Consider the following 17500-nt stretch of genomic DNA (forward strand, 5'->3'; position numbering starts at 1 on the left):
TGTTCCCAAGTTTTACACTTTCGTGCTTTGCATGAATGGGAATGGAACCGTGTGTGTTGAATGAGGCTCCTTGTGAGCACTGAACTTTGTCCGGTGGAGTTCCTTTTTGTGTTGCTGTAATTGTGTCATTTCTCGATGAGAAAGATTAGGCAACATTTAGTCACTTCTAGCCATGATGCTCAATTTATTTACGAATGTACCCTAGTTACTAGGGACCGATTACGTTGGAGAACAAGATCTATTGTATGCCTGTGTATTTGGGGAAGTCAAATCTGAAATAATGATGAAATTGCGTGTATCCAAAGTTAAAACTCGTGATTTGTCGCCCTCTGGTGTGTAAAAGATGCAAAAGCTTACAGCACCTGGTATTCCCAGGCAGTCTCCCATCCAAGTACTGACCAGGCCCGAGCCTGCTTAGCTTCCGAGATCGGACGAGATCGGGCGTTTTCAGGCTAGTATGGCCGTAAGCCAGGGAGGCTGTCCCTGACGCTCTACTTAAAGGGAAGGCAATATCCGTTTCTGCCGCTCATACTTGCAGTTGAACTGTCTCTCTACTCTAAAGTCCGGGACACACCAGCGCGCCGCAGACAGTCCCTGCTAACACGAAACGTTGTGGCAACGTTGTGCGTTAGCTGGGGTGCCACACCAGACCGGAACTATATTTTACAAAACGAACACATTGTCTTGATAATACAGCTGTAATTGAGTGCCTGACACGCCAGTCAAGCGCAATCTTGAGAAGGTGTGCATTTCAATAAGGATTTCAATTGACATGCAGTATGAAACTGAAAGGAGGTTGCATCACTATGATGCATAACATTGCATGTATTGTATTTTCAAGTGTGTGCATTCATCCTGTTGTCATTTTGTTTTGAAAGCAGAAGAATCATTTTTGCTGAGGTTGCTGAGACAAATGTAAACCAGTAAAACATATGAAGAGAAACAAACCTTGAATATAAGTTCAGTTGTTTAAACATTTGACAAACTATGGTGAGGGGGTAAGAAAACACACAAATCCAGCAGCTCCTGTATTTCAATACACCAGAACCCAATATTATTGGCGAGTCGGGTAGTCCATCTTCACAGTTCGAGGGCAGGCATCATTTCAGTAATTTCATCCCGTTGCATTCACATCCGTGCCTTGAATGAGATTGAATGTGATCTTTGCTCTCAAGTATGTTCCCAAGTTTTACACTTTCGTGCTTTGCATGAATGGGAATGGAACCGTGTGTGTTGAATGAGGCTCCTTGTGAGCACTGAACTTTGTCCGGTGGAGTTCCTTTTTGTGTTGCTGTAATTGTGTCATTTCTCGATGAGAAAGATTAGGCAACATTTAGTCACTTCTAGCCATGATGCTCAATTTATTTACGAATGTACCCTAGTTACTAGGGACCGATTACGTTGGAGAACAAGATCTATTGTATGCCTGTGTATTTGGGGAAGTCATATCTGAAATAATGATGAAATTGCGTGTATCCAAAGTTAAAACTCGTGATTTGTCGCCCTCTGGTGTGTAAAAGATGCAAAAGCTTACAGCACCTGGTATTCCCAGGCAGTCTCCCATCCAAGTACTGACCAGGCCCGAGCCTGCTTAGCTTCCGAGATCGGACGAGATCGGGCGTTTTAAGGCTAGTATGGCCGTAAGCCAGGGAGGCTGTCCCTGACGCTCTACTTAAAGGGAAGGCAATATCCGTTTCTGCCGCTCATACTTGCAGTTGAACTGTCTCTCTACTCTAAAGTCCGGGACACACCAGCGCGCCGCAGACAGTCCCTGCTAACACGAAACGTTGTGGCAACGTTGTGCGTTAGCTGGGGTGCCACACCAGACCGGAACTATATTTTACAAAACGAACACATTGTCTTGATAATACAGCTGTAATTGAGTGCCTGACACGCCAGTCAAGCGCAATCTTGAGAAGGTGTGCATTTCAGTAAGGATTTCAATTGACATGCAGTATGAAACTGAAAGGAGGTTGCATCACTATGATGCATAACATTGCATGTATTGTATTTTCAAGTGTGTGCATTCATCCTGTTGTCATTTTGTTTTGAAAGCAGAAGAATCATTTTTGCTGAGGTTGCTGAGACAAATGTAAACCAGTAAAACATATGAAGAGAAACAAACCTTGAATATAAGTTCAGTTGTTTAAACATTTGACAAACTATGGTGAGGGGGTAAGAAAACACACAAATCCAGCAGCTCCTGTATTTCAATACACCAGAACCCAATATTATTGGCGAGTCGGGTAGTCCATCATCACAGTTCGAGGGCAGGCATCATTTCAGTAATTTCATCCCGTTGCATTCACATGCGTGCCTTGAATGAGATTGAATGTGATCTTTGCTCTCAAGTATGTTCCCAAGTTTTACACTTTCGTGCTTTGCATGAATGGGAATGGAACCGTGTGTGTTGAATGAGGCTCCTTGTGAGCACTGAACTTTGTCCGGTGGAGTTCCTTTTTGTGTTGCTGTAATTGTGTCATTTCTCGATGAGAAAGATTAGGCAACATTTAGTCACTTCTAGCCATGATGCTCAATTTATTTACGAATGTACCCTAGTTACTAGGGACCGTTTACGTTGGAGAACAAGATCTATTGTATGCCTGTGTATTTGGGGAAGTAAAATCTGAAATAATGATGAAATTGTGTGTATCCAAAGTTAAAACTCGTGATTTGTCGCCCTCTGGTGTGTAAAAGGTGCAAAAGCTTACAGCACCTGGTATTCCCAGGCGGTCTCCCATCCAAGTACTGACCAGGCCCGAGCCCGCTTGGCTTCCGAGATCGGATGAGATCGGGCGTATTCAGGCTAGTATGGCCGTAAGCCAGGGAGGCTGTCCCTGACGCTCTACTTAAAGGGAAGGCAATATCCGTTTCTGCCGTTCATACTTACAGTTGAACTGTCTCTCTACTCTAAAGCCCGGGATACACCAGCGCGCCGCAGCCAGTCCCTGCTAACACGCCACGTTGTGGCAACATTGTGGCAACGTTGTGCGTTAGCTGGGGTGCCACACCAGACCGGAACTATATATTACAAAACGAACACATTGTCTTGATAAAACAGCTGTAATTGAGTGCCTGACACGCCAGTCAAGCGCAATCTTGAGAAGGTGTGCATTTCAGTAAGGATTTCAATTGACATGCAGTATGAAACTGAAAGGAGGTTGCATCACTATGATGCATAACATTGCATGTATTGTATTTTCAAGTGTGTGCATTCATCCTGTTGTCATTTTGTTTTGAAAGCAGAAGAATCATTCAACAGGTTGCTGAGACAAATGTAAACCAGTAAAACATATGAAGAGAAACAAACCTTGAATATAAGTTCAGTTGTTTAAACATTTGACAAACTATGGTGAGGGGGTAAGAAAACACACAAATCCAGCAGCTCCTGTATTTCAATACACCAGAACCCAATATTATTGGCGAGTCGGGTAGTCCATCATCACAGTTCGAGGGCAGGCATCATTTCAGTAATTTCATCCCGTTGCATTCACATCCGTGCCTTGAATGAGATTGAATGTGATCTTTGCTCTCAAGTATGTTCCCAAGTTTTACACTTTCGTGCTTTGCATGAATGGGAATGGAACCGTGTGTGTTGAATGAGGCTCCTTGTGAGCACTGAACTTTGTCCGGTGGAGTTCCTTTTTGTGTTGCTGTAATTGTGTCATTTCTCGATGAGAAAGATTAGGCAACATTTAGTCACTTCTAGCCATGATGCTCAATTTATTTACGAATGTACCCTAGTTACTAGGGACCGTTTACGTTGGAGAACAAGATCTATTGTATGCCTGTGTATTTGGGGAAGTCAAATCTGAAATAATGATGAAATTGCGTGTATCCAAAGTTAAGACTCGTGATTTGTCGCCCTCTGGTGTGTAAAAGATGCAAAAGCTTACAGCACCTGGTATTCCCAGGCGGTCTCCCATCCAAGTACTGACCAGGCCCGAGCCTGCTTAGCTTCCGAGATTGGACGAGATCGGGCGTATTCAGGCTAGTATGGCCGAAAGCCAGGGAGGCTGTCCCTGACGCTCTACTTAAAGGGAAGGCAATATCCGTTTCTGCCGCTCATACTTGCAGTTGAACTGTCTCTCTACTCTAAAGTCCGGGACACACCAGCGCGCCGCAGACAGTCCCTGCTAACACGAAACGTTGTGGCAACGTTGTGCGTTAGCTGGGGTGCCACACCAGACCGGAACTATATTTTACAAAACGAACACATTGTCTTGATAATACAGCTGTAATTGAGTGCCTGACACGCCAGTCAAGCGCAATCTTGAGAAGGTGTGCATTTCAGTAAGGATTTCAATTGACATGCAGTATGAAACTGAAAGGAGGTTGCATCACTATGATGCATAACATTGCATGTATTGTATTTTCAAGTGTGTGCATTCATCCTGTTGTCATTTTGTTTTGAAAGCAGAAGAATCATTCAACAGGTTGCTGAGACAAATGTAAACCAGTAAAACATATGAAGAGAAACAAACCTTGAATATAAGTTCAGTTGTTTAAACATTTGACAAACTATGGTGAGGGGGTAAGAAAACACACAAATCCAGCAGCTCCTGTATTTCAATACACCAGAACCCAATATTATTGGCGAGTCGGGTAGTCCATCATCACAGTTCGAGGGCAGGCATCATTTCAGTAATTTCATCCCGTTGCATTCACATCCGTGCCTTGAATGAGATTGAATGTGATCTTTGCTCTCAAGTATGTTCCCAAGTTTTACACTTTCGTGCTTTGCATGAATGGGAATGGAACCGTGTGTGTTGAATGAGGCTCCTTGTGAGCACTGAACTTTGTCCGGTGGAGTTCCTTTTTGTGTTGCTGTAATTGTGTCATTTCTCGATGAGAAAGATTAGGCAACATTTAGTCACTTCTAGCCATGATGCTCAATTTATTTACGAATGTACCCTAGTTACTAGGGACCGTTTACGTTGGAGAACAAGATCTATTGTATGCCTGTGTATTTGGGGAAGTCAAATCTGAAATAATGATGAAATTGCGTGTATCCAAAGTTAAAACTCGTGATTTGTCGCCCTCTGGTGTGTAAAAGATGCAAAAGCTTACAGCACCTGGTAATCCCAGGCGGTCTCCCATCCAAGTACTGACCAGGCCCGAGCCTGCTTAGCTTCCGAGATTGGATGAGATCGGGCGTATTCAGGCTAGTATGGCCGAAAGCCAGGGAGGCTGTCCCTGACGCTCTACTTAAAGGGAAGGCAATATCCGTTTCTGCCGCTCATACTTGCAGTTGAACTGTCTCTCTACTCTAAAGTCCGGGACACACCAGCGCGCCGCAGACAGTCCCTGCTAACACGAAACGTTGTGGCAACGTTGTGCGTTAGCTGGGGTGCCACACCAGACCGGAACTATATTTTACAAAACGAACACATTGTCTTGATAATACAGCTGTAATTGAGTGCCTGACACGCCAGTCAAGCGCAATCTTGAGAAGGTGTGCATTTCAGTAAGGATTTCAATTGACATGCAGTATGAAACTGAAAGGAGGTTGCATCACTATGATGCATAACATTGCATGTATTGTATTTTCAAGTGTGTGCATTCATCCTGTTGTCATTTTGTTTTGAAAGCAGAAGAATCATTCAACAGGTTGCTGAGACAAATGTAAACCAGTAAAACATATGAAGAGAAACAAACCTTGAATATAAGTTCAGTTGTTTAAACATTTGACAAACTATGGTGAGGGGGTAAGAAAACACACAAATCCAGCAGCTCCTGTATTTCAATACACCAGAACCCAATATTATTGGCGAGTCGGGTAGTCCATCATCACAGTTCGAGGGCAGGCATCATTTCAGTAATTTCATCCCGTTGCATTCACATCCGTGCCTTGAATGAGATTGAATGTGATCTTTGCTCTCAAGTATGTTCCCAAGTTTTACACTTTCGTGCTTTGCATGAATGGGAATGGAACCGTGTGTGTTGAATGAGGCTCCTTGTGAGCACTGAACTTTGTCCGGTGGAGTTCCTTTTTGTGTTGCTGTAATTGTGTCATTTCTCGATGAGAAAGATTAGGCAACATTTAGTCACTTCTAGCCATGATGCTCAATTTATTTACGAATGTACCCTAGTTACTAGGGACCGTTTACGTTGGAGAACAAGATCTATTGTATGCCTGTGTATTTGGGGAAGTCAAATCTGAAATAATGATGAAATTGCGTGTATCCAAAGTTAAAACTCGTGATTTGTCGCCCTCTGGTGTGTAAAAGATGCAAAAGCTTACAGCACCTGGTAATCCCAGGCGGTCTCCCATCCAAGTACTGACCAGGCCCGAGCCTGCTTAGCTTCCGAGATCGGGCGTATTCAGGCTAGTATGGCCGTAAGCCAGGGAGGCTGTCCCTGACGCTCTACTTAAAGGGAAGGCAATATCCGTTTCTGCCGCTGATACTTGCAAATGAACTGTCTCTCTACTCTAAAGTCCGGGACACACCAGCGCGCCGCAGACAGTCCCTGCTAACACGAAACGTTGTGGCAACGTTGTGGCAACGTTGTGCGTTAGCTGGGGTGCCACACCAGACCGGAACTATATTTTACAAAACGAACACATTGTCTTGATAATACAGCTGTAATTGAGTGCCTGACACGGCAGTCAAGCGCAATCTTGAGAAGGTGTGCATTTCAGTAAGGATTTCAATTGACATGCAGTATGAAACTGAAAGGAGGTTGCATCACTATGATGCATAACATTGCATGTATTGTATTTTCAAGTGTGTGCATTCATCCTGTTGTCATTTTGTTTTGAAAGCAGAAGAATCATTCAACAGGTTGCTGAGACAAATGTAAACCAGTAAAACATATGAAGAGAAACAAACCTTGAATATAAGTTCAGTTGTTTAAACATTTGACAAACTATGGTGAGGGGGTAAGAAAACACACAAATCCAGCAGCTCCTGTATTTCAATACACCAGAACCCAATATTATTGGCGAGTCGGGTAGTCCATCATCACAGTTCGAGGGCAGGCATCATTTCAGTAATTTCATCCCGTTGCATTCACATCCGTGCCTTGAATGAGATTGAATGTGATCTTTGCTCTCAAGTATGTTCCCAAGTTTTACACTTTCGTGCTTTGCATGAATGGGAATGGAACCGTGTGTGTTGAATGAGGCTCCTTGTGAGCACTGAACTTTGTCCGGTGGAGTTCCTTTTTGTGTTGCTGTAATTGTGTCATTTCTCGATGAGAAAGATTAGGCAACATTTAGTCACTTCTAGCCATGATGCTCAATTTATTTACGAATGTACCCTAGTTACTAGGGACCGTTTACGTTGGAGAACAAGATCTATTGTATGCCTGTGTATTTGGGGAAGTCAAATCTGAAATAATGATGAAATTGCGTGTATCCAAAGTTAAAACTCGTGATTTGTCGCCCTCTGGTGTGTAAAAGATGCAAAAGCTTACAGCACCTGGTATTCCCAGGCGGTCTCCCATCCAAGTACTGACCAGGCCCGAGCCTGCTTAGCTTCCGAGATCGGGCGTATTCAGGCTAGTATGGCCGTTAGCCAGGGAGGCTGTCCCTGACGCTCTACTTAAAGGGAAGGCAATATCCGTTTCTGCCGCTCATACTTGCAAATGAACTGTCTCTCTACTCTAAAGTCCGGGACACACCAGCGCGCCGCAGACAGTCCCTGCTAACACGAAACGTTGTGGCAACGTTGTGCGTTAGCTGGGGTGCCACACCAGACCGGAACTATATTTTACAAAACGAACACATTGTCTTGATAATACAGCTGTAATTGAGTGCCTGACACGCCAGTCAAGCGCAATCTTGAGAAGGTGTGCATTTCAGTAAGGATTTCAATTGACATGCAGTATGAAACTGAAAGGAGGTTGCATCACTATGATGCATAACATTGCATGTATTGTATTTTCAAGTGTGTGCATTCATCCTGTTGTCATTTTGTTTTGAAAGCAGAAGAATCATTCAACAGGTTGCTGAGACAAATGTAAACCAGTAAAACATATGAAGAGAAATAAACCTTGAATATAAGTTCAGTTGTTTAAACATTTGACAAACTATGGTGAGGGGGTAAGAAAACACACAAATCCAGCAGCTCCTGTATTTCAATACACCAGAACCCAATATTATTGGCGAGTCGGGTAGTCCATCATCACAGTTCGAGGGCAGGCATCATTTCAGTAATTTCATCCCGTTGCATTCACATCCGTGCCTTGAATGAGATTGAATGTGATCTTTGCTCTCAAGTATGTTCCCAAGTTTTACACTTTCGTGCTTTGCATGAATGGGAATGGAACCGTGTGTGTTGATTGAGGCTCCTTGTGAGCACTGAACTTTGTCCGGTGGAGTTCCTTTTTGTGTTGCTGTAATTGTGTCATTTCTCGATGAGAAAGATTAGGCAACATTTAGTCACTTCTAGCCATGATGCTCAATTTATTTACGAATGTACCCTAGTTACTAGGGACCGTTTACGTTGGAGAACAAGATCTATTGTATGCCTGTGTATTTGGGGAAGTCAAATCTGAAATAATGATGAAATTGCGTGTATCCAAAGTTAAAACTCGTGATTTGTCGCCCTCTGGTGTGTAAAAGATGCAAAAGCTTACAGCACCTGGTATTCCCAGGTGGTCTACCATCCAAGTACTGACCAGGCCCGAGCCTGCTTAGCTTCCGAGATCGGACGAGATCGGGCGTATTCAGACTAGTATGGCCGTAAGCCAGGGAGGCTGTCCCTGACCCTCTACTTAAAGGGAAGGCAATATCCGTTTCTTCCACTCATACTTGCAGTTGAACTGTCTCTCTACTCTAAAGTCCGGGACACACCAGCACGCTGCAGACAGTCCCTGCTAACACGAAACGTTGTGGCAACGTTGTGCGTTAGCTGGGGTGCCACACCAGACCGGAACTATATTTTACAAAACGAACACATTGTCTTGATAATACAGCTGTAATTGAGTGCCTGACACGCCAGTCAAGCGCAATCTTGAGAAGGTGTGCATTTCAGTAAGGATTTCAATTGACATGCAGTATGAAACTGAAAGGAGGTTGCATCACTATGATGCATAACATTGCATGTATTGTATTTTCAAGTGTGTGCATTCATCCTGTTGTCATTTTGTTTTGAAAGCAGAAGAATCATTCAACAGGTTGCTGAGACAAATGTAAACCAGTAAAACATATGAAGAGAAATAAACCTTGAATATAAGTTCAGTTGTTTAAACATTTGACAAACTATGGTGAGGGGGTAAGAAAACACACAAATCCAGCAGCTCCTGTATTTCAATACACCAGAACCCAATATTATTGGCGAGTCGGGTAGTCCATCATCACAGTTCGAGGGCAGGCATCATTTCAGTAATTTCATCCCGTTGCATTCACATCCGTGCCTTGAATGAGATTGAATGTGATCTTTGCTCTCAAGTATGTTCCCAGGTTTTACACTTTCGTGCTTTGCATGAATGGGAATGGAACCGTGTGTGTTGAATGAGGCTCCTTGTGAGCACTGAACTTTGTCCGGTGGAGTTCCTTTTTGTGTTGCTGTAATTGTGTCATTTCTCGATGAGAAAGATTAGGCAACATTTAGTCACTTCTAGCCATGATGCTCAATTTATTTACGAATGTACCCTAGTTACTAGGGACCGTTTACGTTGGAGAACAAGATCTATTGTATGCCTGTGTATTTGGGGAAGTCAAATCTGAAATAATGATGAAATTGCGTGTATCCAAAGTTAAAACTCGTGATTTGTCGCCCTCTGGTGTGTAAAAGATGCCAAAGCCTACAGCACCTGGTATTCCCAGGCGGTCTCCCATCCAAGTACTGACCAGGCCCGAGCCTGCTTAGCTTCCGAGATCGGACGAGATCGGGCGTATTCAGGATAGTATGGCCGTAAGCCAGGAAGGCTGTCCCTGACGCTCTACTTAAAGGGAAGGCAATATCCGTTTCTGCTGTTCATACTTACAGTTGAACTGTCTCTCTACTCTAAAGCCCGGGACACACCAGCGCGCCGCAGACAGTCTCTGCTAACACGCCACGTTGTGGCAACATTGTGGCAACGTTGTGCGTTAGCTGGGGTGCCACACCAGACCGGAACTATATATTACAAAACGAACACATTCTCTTGATAAAACAGCTGTAATTGAGTGCCTGACACGCCAGTCAAGCGCAATCTTAAGTAGGTGTGCATTTCAGTAAGGATTTCAATTGACATGCAGTATGAAACTGAAAGGAGGTTGCATCACTATGATGCATAACATTGCATGTATTGTATTTTCAAGTGTGTGCATTCATCCTGTTGTCATTTTGTTTTGAAAGCAGAAGAATCATTCAACAGGTTGCTGAGACAAATGTAAACCAGTAAAACATATGAAGAGAAACAAACCTTGAATATAAGTTCAGTTGTTTAAACATTTGACAAACTATGGTGAGGGGGTAAGAAAACACACAAATCCAGCAGCTCCTGTATTTCAATACACCAGAACCCAATATTATTGGCGAGTCGGGTAGTCCATCATCACAGTTCGAGGGCAGGCATCATTTCAGTAATTTCATCCCGTTGCATTCACATCCGTGCCTTGAATGAGATTGAATGTGATCTTTGCTCTCAAGTATGTTCCCAAGTTTTACACTTTCGTGCTTTACATGAATGGGAATGGAACCGTGTGTGTTGAATGAGGCTCCTTGTGAGCACTGAACTTTGTCCGGTGGAGTTCCTTTTTGTGTTGCTGTAATTGTGTCATTTCTCGATGAGAAAGATTAGGCAACATTTAGTCACTTCTAGCCATGATGCTCAATTTATTTACGAATGTACCCTAGTTACTAGGGACCGTTTACGTTGGAGAACAAGATCTATTGTATGCCTGTGTATTTGGGGAAGTCAAATCTGAAATAATGATGAAATTGCGTGTATCCAAAGTTAAAACTCGTGATTTGTCGCCCTCTGGTGTGTAAAAGATGCAAAAGCTTACAGCACCTGGTATTCCCAGGCGGTCTCCCATCCAAGTACTGACCAGGCCCGAGCCTGCTTGGCTTCCGAGATCGGACGAGATCGGGCGTATTCAGGCTAGTATGGCCGTAAGCCAGGAAGGCTGTCCCTGACGCTCTACTTAAAGGGAAGGCAATATCCGTTTCTGCCGCTCATACTTGCAGTTGAACTGTCTCTCTACTCTAAAGTCCGGGACACACCAGCACGCCGCAGACAGTCCCTGCTAACACGAAACGTTGTGGCAACGTTGTGCGTTAGCTGGGGTGCCACACCAGACCGGAACTATATATTACAAAACGAACACATTGTCTTGATAAAACAGCTGTAATTGAGTGCCTGACACGCCAGTCAAGCGCAATCTTGAGAAGGTGTGCATTTCAGTAAGGATTTCAATTGACATGCAGTATGAAACTGAAAGGAGGTTGCATCACTATGATGCATAACATTGCATGTATTGTATTTTCAAGTGTGTGCATTCATCCTGTTGTCATTTTGTTTTGAAAGCAGAAGAATCATTCAACAGGTTGCTGAGACAAATGTAAACCAGTAAAACATATGAAGAGAAACAAACCTTGAATATAAGTTCAGTTGTTTAAACATTTGACAAACTATGGTGAGGGGGTAAGAAAACACACAAATCCAGCAGCTCCTGTATTTCAATACACCAGAACCCAATATTATTGGCGAGTCGGGTAGTCCATCATCACAGTTCGAGGGCAGGCATCATTTCAGTAATTTCATCCCGTTGCATTCACATCCGTGCCTTGAATGAGATTGAATGTGATCTTTGCTCTCAAGTATGTTCCCAAGTTTTACACTTTCGTGCTTTGCATGAATGGGAATGGAACCGTGTGTGTTGAATGAGGCTCCTTGTGAGCACTGAACTTTGTCCGGTGGAGTTCCTTTTTGTGTTGCTGTAATTGTGTCATTTCTCGATGAGAAAGATTAGGCAACATTTAGTCACTTCTAGCCATGATGCTCAATTTATTTACGAATGTACCCTAGTTACTAGGGACCGTTTACGTTGGAGAACAAGATCTATTGTATGCCTGTGTATTTGGGGAAGTCAAATCTGAAATAATGATGAAATTGCGTGTATCCAAAGTTAAAACTCGTGATTTGTCGCCCTCTGGTGTGTAAAAGATGCAAAAGCTTACAGCACCTGTTATTCCCAGGCGGTCTCCCATCCAAGTACTGACCAGGCCCGAGCCTGCTTGGCTTCCGAGATCGGACGAGATCGGGCGTATTCAGGCTAGTATGGCCGTAAGCCAGGGAGGCTCTCCCTGACGCTCTACTTAAAGGGAAGGCAATATCCGTTTCTGCCGCTCATACTTGCAGTTGAACTGTCTCTCTACTCTAAAGTCCGGGACACACCAGCGCGCCGCAGACAGTCCCTGCTAACACGAAACGTTGTGGCAACGTTGTGCGTTAGCTGGGGTGCCACACCAGACCGGAACTATATATTACAAAACGAACACATTGTCTTGATAAAACAGCTGTAATTGAGTGCCTGACACGCCAGTCAAGCGCAATCTTGAGAAGGTGTGCATTTCAGTAAGGATTTCAATTGACATGCAGTATGAAACTGAAAGGAGGTTGCATCACTATGATGCATAACATTGCATGTATTGTATTTTCAAGTGTGTGCATTCATCCTGTTGTCATTTTGTTTTGAAAGCAGAAGAATCATTCAACAGGTTGCTGAGACAAATGTAAACCAGTAAAACATATGAAGAGAAACAAACCTTGAATATAAGTTCAGTTGTTTAAACATTTGACAAACTATGGTGAGGGGGTAAGAAAACACACAAATCCAGCAGCTCCTGTATTTCAATACACCAGAACCCAATATTATTGGCGAGTCGGGAAGTCCATCTTCACAGTTCGAGGGCAGGCATCATTTCAGTAATTTCATCCCGTTGCATTCACATCCGTGCCTTGAATGAGATTGAATGTGATCTTTGCTCTCAAGTATGTTCCCAAGTTTTACACTTTCGTGCTTTGCATGAATGGGAATGGAACCGTGTGTGTTGAATGAGGCTCCTTGTGAGCACTGAACTTTGTCCGGTGGAGTTCCTTTTTGTGTTGCTGTAATTGTGTCATTTCTCGATGAGAAAGATTAGGCAACATTTAGTCACTTCTAGCCATGATGCTCAATTTATTTACGAATGTACCCTAGTTACTAGGGACCGTTTACGTTGGAGAACAAGATCTATTGTATGCCTGTGTATTTGGGGAAGTCAAATCTGAAATAATGATGAAATTGCGTGTATCCAAAGTTAAAACTCGTGATTTGTCGCCCTCTGGTGTGTAAAAGATGCAAAAGCTTACAGCACCTGGTATTCCCAGGCAGTCTCCCATCCAAGTACTGACCAGGCCCGAGCCTGCTTAGCTTCCGAGATCGGACGAGATCGGGCGTATTCAGGCTAGTATGGCCGTAAGCCAGGGAGGCTGTCCCTGACGCTCTACTTAAAGGGAAGGCAATATCCGTTTCTGCCGCTCATACTTGCAGTTGAACTGTCTCTCTACTCTAAAGTCCGGGACACACCAGCGCGCCGCAGACAGTCCCTGCTAACACGAAACGTTGTGGCAACGTTGTGCGTTAGCTGGGGTGCCACACCAGACCGGAACTATATTTTACAAAACGAACACATTGTCTTGATAATACAGCTGTAATTGAGTGCCTGACACGCCAGTCAAGCGCAATCTTGAGAAGGTGTGCATTTCAATAAGGATTTCAATTGACATGCAGTATGAAACTGAAAGGAGGTTGCATCACTATGATGCATAACATTGCATGTATTGTATTTTCAAGTGTGTGCATTCATCCTGTTGTCATTTTGTTTTGAAAGCAGAAGAATCATTCAACAGGTTGCTGAGACAAATGTAAACCAGTAAAACATATGAAGAGAAACAAACCTTGAATATTAGTTCAGTTGTTTAAACATTTGACAAACTATGGTGAGGGGGTAAGAAAACACACAAATCCAGCAGCTCCTGTATTTCAATACACCAGAACCCAATATTATTGGCGAGTCGGGTAGTCCATCATCACAGTTCGAGGGCAGGCATCATTTCAGTAATTTCATCCCGTTGCATTCACATCCGTGCCTTGAATGAGATTGAATGTGATCTTTGTTCTCAAGTATGTTCCCAAGTTTTACACTTTCGTGCTTTGCATGAATGGGAATGGAACCGTGTGTGTTGAATGAGGCTCCTTGTGAGCACTGAACTTTGTCCGGTGGAGTTCCTTTTTGTGTTGCTGTAATTGTGTCATTTCTCGATGAGAAAGATTAGGCAACATTTAGTCACTTCTAGCCATGATGCTCAATTTATTTACGAATGTACCCTAGTTACTAGGGACCGTTTACGTTGGAGAACAAGATCTATTGTATGCCTGTGTATTTGGGGAAGTCAAATCTGAAATAATGATGAAATTGCGTGTATCCAAAGTTAAAACTCGTGATTTGTCGCCCTCTGGTGTGTAAAAGATGCAAAAGCTTACAGCACCTGGTATTCCCAGGCGGTCTCCCATCCAAGTACTGACCAGGCCCGAGCCTGCTTAGCTTCCGAGATCGGACGAGATCGGGCGTATTCAGGCTAGTATGGCCGTAAGCCAGGGAGGCTGTCCCTGAAGCTCTACTTAAAGGGAAGGCAATATCCGTTTCTGCCGCTCATACTTGCAAATGAACTGTCTCTCTACTCTAAAGTCCGGGACACACCAGCGCGCCGCAGACAGTCCCTGCTAACATGAAACGTTGTGGCAACGTTGTGCGTCAGCTGGGGTGCCAAACCAGACCGGAACTATATTTTACAAAACGAACACATTGTCTTGATAAAACAGCTGTAATTGAGTGCCTGACACGGCAGTCAAGCGCAATCTTGAGAAGGTGTGCATTTCAGTAAGGATTTCAATTGACATGCAGTATGAAACTGAAATGAGGTTGCATCACTATGATGCATAACATTGCATGTATTGTATTTTCAAGTGTGTACATTCATCCTGTTGTCATTTTGTTTTGAAAGCAGAAGAATCATTCAACAGGTTGCTGAGACAAATGTAAACAAGTAAAACATATGAAGAGAAACAAACCTTGAATATAAGTTCAGTTGTTTAAACATTTGACAAACTATGGTGAGGGGGTAAGAAAACACACAAATCCAGCAGCTCCTGTATTTCAATACACCAGAACCCAATATTATTGGCGAGTCGGGTAGTCCATCATCACAGTTCGAGGGCAGGCATCATTTCAGTAATTTCATCCCGTTGCATTCACATCCGTGCCTTGAATGAGATTGAATGTGATCTTTGCTCTCAAGTATTTTCCCAAGTTTTACACTTTCGTGCTTTGCATGAATGGGAATGGAACCGTGTGTGTTGAATGAGGCTCCTTGTGAGCACTGAACTTTGTCCGGTGGAGTTCCTTTTTGTGTTGGTGTAATTGTGTCATTTCTCGATGAGAAAGATTAGGCAACATTTAGTCACTTCTAGCCATGATGCTCAATTTATTTACGAATGTACACTAGTTACTAGGGACCGTTTACGTTGGAGAACAAGATCTATTGTATGCCTGTGTATTTGGGGAAGTCAAATCTGAAATAATGATGAAATTGCGTGTATCCAAAGTTAAAACTCGTGATTTCTCGCCCTTTGGTGTGTAAAAGATGCAAAAGCTTACAGCACCTGGTATTCCCAGGGGGTCTCCCATCCAAGTACTGACCAGGCCCGAGCCTGCTTAGCTTCCGAGATCGGACGAGATCGGGCGTATTCAGGCTAGTATGGCCGTAAGCCAGGGAGGCTGTCCCTGACGCGCTACTTAAAGGGAAGGCAATATCCGTTTCTGCCGTTCATACTTACAGTTGAACTGTCTCTCTACTCTAAAGCCCGGGACACACCAGCGCGCCGCAGACAGTCCCTGCTAACACGCCACGTTGTGGCAACATTGTGGCAACGTTGTGCGTTAGCTGGGGTGCCACACCAGACCGGAACTATATATTACAAAACGAACACATTGTCTTGATAAAACAGCTGTAATTGAGTGCCTGACACGCCAGTCAAGCGCAATCTTGAGAAGGTGTGCATTTCAGTAAGGATTTCAATTGACATGCAGTATGAAACTGAAAGGAGGTTGCATCACTATGATGCATAACATTGCATGTATTGTATTTTCAAGTGTGTGCATTCATCCTGTTGTCATTTTGTTTTGAAAGCAGAAGAATCATTCAACAGGTTGCTGAGACAAATGTAAACCAGTAAAACATATGAAGAGAAACAAACCTTGAATATAAGTTCAGTTGTTTAAACATTTGACAAACTATGGTGAGGGGGTAAGAAAACACACAAATCCAGCAGCTCCTGTATTTCAGTACACCAGAACCCAATATTATTGGCGAGTCGGGTAGTCCATCATCACAGTTCGAGGGCAGGCATCATTTCAGTAATTTCATCCCGTTGCATTCACATCCGTGCCTTGAATGAGATTGAATGTGATCTTTGCTCTCAAGTATGTTCCCAAGTTTTACACTTTCGTGCTTTGCATGAATGGGAATGGAACCGTGTGTGTTGAATGAGGCTCCTTGTGAGCACTGAACTTTGTCCGGTGGAGTTCCTTTTTGTGTTGCTGTAATTGTGTCATTTCTCGATGAGAAAGATTAGGCAACATTTAGTCACTTCTAGCCATGATGCTCAATTTATTTACAAATGTACACTAGTTACTAGGGACCGTTTACGTTGGAGAACAAGATCTATTGTATGCCTGTGTATTTGGGGAAGTCAAATCTGAAATAATGATGAAATTGCGTGTATCCAAAGTTAAAACTTGTGATTTGTCGCCCTTTGGTGTGTAAAAGATGCAAAAGCTTACAGCACCTGGTATTCCCAGGCGGTCTCCCATCCAAGTACTGACCAGGCCCGAGCCTGCTTAGCTTCCGAGATCGGACAAGATCGGGCGTATTCAAGCTAGTATGGCCGTAAGCCAGGGAGGCTGTCCCTGACGCTCTACTTAAAGGGAAGGCAATATCCGTTTCTGCCGCTCATACTTGCAGTTGAACTGTCTCTCTACTCTAAAGTCCGGGACACACCAGCGCGCCGCAGACAGTCCCTGCTAACACGAAACGTTGTGGCAACGTTGTGCGTTAGCTGGGGTGCCACACCAGACCGGAACTATATATTACAAAACGAACACATTGTCTTGATAATACAGCTGTAATTGAGTGCCTGACACGCCAGTCAAGCGCAATCTTGAGAAGGTGTGCATTTCAGTAAGGATTTCAATTGACATGCAGTATGAAACTGAAAGGAGGTTGCATCACTATGATGCATAACATTGCATGTATTGTATTTTCAAGTGTGTGCATTCATCCTGTTGTCATTTTGTTTTGAAAGCAGAAGAATCATTCTTGCTGAGGTTGCTGAGACAAATGTAAACCAGTAAAACATATGAAGAGAAACAAACCTTGAATATAAGTTCAGTTGTTTAAACATTTGACAAACTATGGTGAGGGGGTAAGAAAACACACAAATCCAGCAGCTCCTGTATTT

The 17500-nt window shown here is 43.5% G+C and overlaps 13 non-coding genes and 2 pseudogenes across 13 annotated transcripts; all 15 read right to left on the reverse strand.

Annotated features, from left to right (window-relative positions):
• Positions 1 to 350: 350 nt before the first annotated feature.
• Positions 351 to 469, reverse strand: LOC136721388 (5S ribosomal RNA). Its single transcript, XR_010805944.1, has one exon. It is a non-coding gene; the product is annotated as a 5S ribosomal RNA (ribosomal RNA).
• Positions 470 to 1527: 1058 nt separating this feature from the next.
• Positions 1528 to 1646, reverse strand: LOC136721434 (5S ribosomal RNA). The gene has a single exon (XR_010805985.1). It is a non-coding gene; the product is annotated as a 5S ribosomal RNA (ribosomal RNA).
• A 1058-nt stretch (positions 1647 to 2704) lies between these two features.
• LOC136721407 (5S ribosomal RNA) lies at positions 2705 to 2823 on the reverse strand. Its single transcript, XR_010805961.1, has one exon. It is a non-coding gene; the product is annotated as a 5S ribosomal RNA (ribosomal RNA).
• A 1066-nt stretch (positions 2824 to 3889) lies between these two features.
• On the reverse strand, positions 3890 to 4008 carry LOC136721489 (5S ribosomal RNA). The gene has a single exon (XR_010806035.1). It is a non-coding gene; the product is annotated as a 5S ribosomal RNA (ribosomal RNA).
• Positions 4009 to 5063: 1055 nt separating this feature from the next.
• On the reverse strand, positions 5064 to 5182 carry LOC136721519 (5S ribosomal RNA). The gene has a single exon (XR_010806062.1). It is a non-coding gene; the product is annotated as a 5S ribosomal RNA (ribosomal RNA).
• A 1055-nt stretch (positions 5183 to 6237) lies between these two features.
• On the reverse strand, positions 6238 to 6346 carry LOC136721541 (uncharacterized; annotated as a pseudogene).
• A 1066-nt stretch (positions 6347 to 7412) lies between these two features.
• LOC136721537 (uncharacterized) lies at positions 7413 to 7521 on the reverse strand (annotated as a pseudogene).
• A 1055-nt stretch (positions 7522 to 8576) lies between these two features.
• LOC136721448 (5S ribosomal RNA) lies at positions 8577 to 8695 on the reverse strand. Its single transcript, XR_010805997.1, has one exon. It is a non-coding gene; the product is annotated as a 5S ribosomal RNA (ribosomal RNA).
• Positions 8696 to 9750: 1055 nt separating this feature from the next.
• LOC136721482 (5S ribosomal RNA) lies at positions 9751 to 9869 on the reverse strand. Its single transcript, XR_010806028.1, has one exon. It is a non-coding gene; the product is annotated as a 5S ribosomal RNA (ribosomal RNA).
• A 1066-nt stretch (positions 9870 to 10935) lies between these two features.
• LOC136721399 (5S ribosomal RNA) lies at positions 10936 to 11054 on the reverse strand. Its single transcript, XR_010805954.1, has one exon. It is a non-coding gene; the product is annotated as a 5S ribosomal RNA (ribosomal RNA).
• A 1055-nt stretch (positions 11055 to 12109) lies between these two features.
• LOC136721452 (5S ribosomal RNA) lies at positions 12110 to 12228 on the reverse strand. Its single transcript, XR_010806001.1, has one exon. It is a non-coding gene; the product is annotated as a 5S ribosomal RNA (ribosomal RNA).
• A 1055-nt stretch (positions 12229 to 13283) lies between these two features.
• On the reverse strand, positions 13284 to 13402 carry LOC136721415 (5S ribosomal RNA). Its single transcript, XR_010805968.1, has one exon. It is a non-coding gene; the product is annotated as a 5S ribosomal RNA (ribosomal RNA).
• Positions 13403 to 14457: 1055 nt separating this feature from the next.
• On the reverse strand, positions 14458 to 14576 carry LOC136721555 (5S ribosomal RNA). Its single transcript, XR_010806079.1, has one exon. It is a non-coding gene; the product is annotated as a 5S ribosomal RNA (ribosomal RNA).
• A 1055-nt stretch (positions 14577 to 15631) lies between these two features.
• On the reverse strand, positions 15632 to 15750 carry LOC136721580 (5S ribosomal RNA). Its single transcript, XR_010806101.1, has one exon. It is a non-coding gene; the product is annotated as a 5S ribosomal RNA (ribosomal RNA).
• Positions 15751 to 16816: 1066 nt separating this feature from the next.
• Positions 16817 to 16935, reverse strand: LOC136721467 (5S ribosomal RNA). Its single transcript, XR_010806015.1, has one exon. It is a non-coding gene; the product is annotated as a 5S ribosomal RNA (ribosomal RNA).
• Between the last annotated feature and the right edge of the window lie 565 nt (positions 16936 to 17500).

Source organism: Amia ocellicauda, unplaced genomic scaffold (assembly GCF_036373705.1).
Source record: "Amia ocellicauda isolate fAmiCal2 unplaced genomic scaffold, fAmiCal2.hap1 HAP1_SCAFFOLD_116, whole genome shotgun sequence".
NCBI lineage: Eukaryota > Metazoa > Chordata > Actinopteri > Amiiformes > Amiidae > Amia > Amia ocellicauda.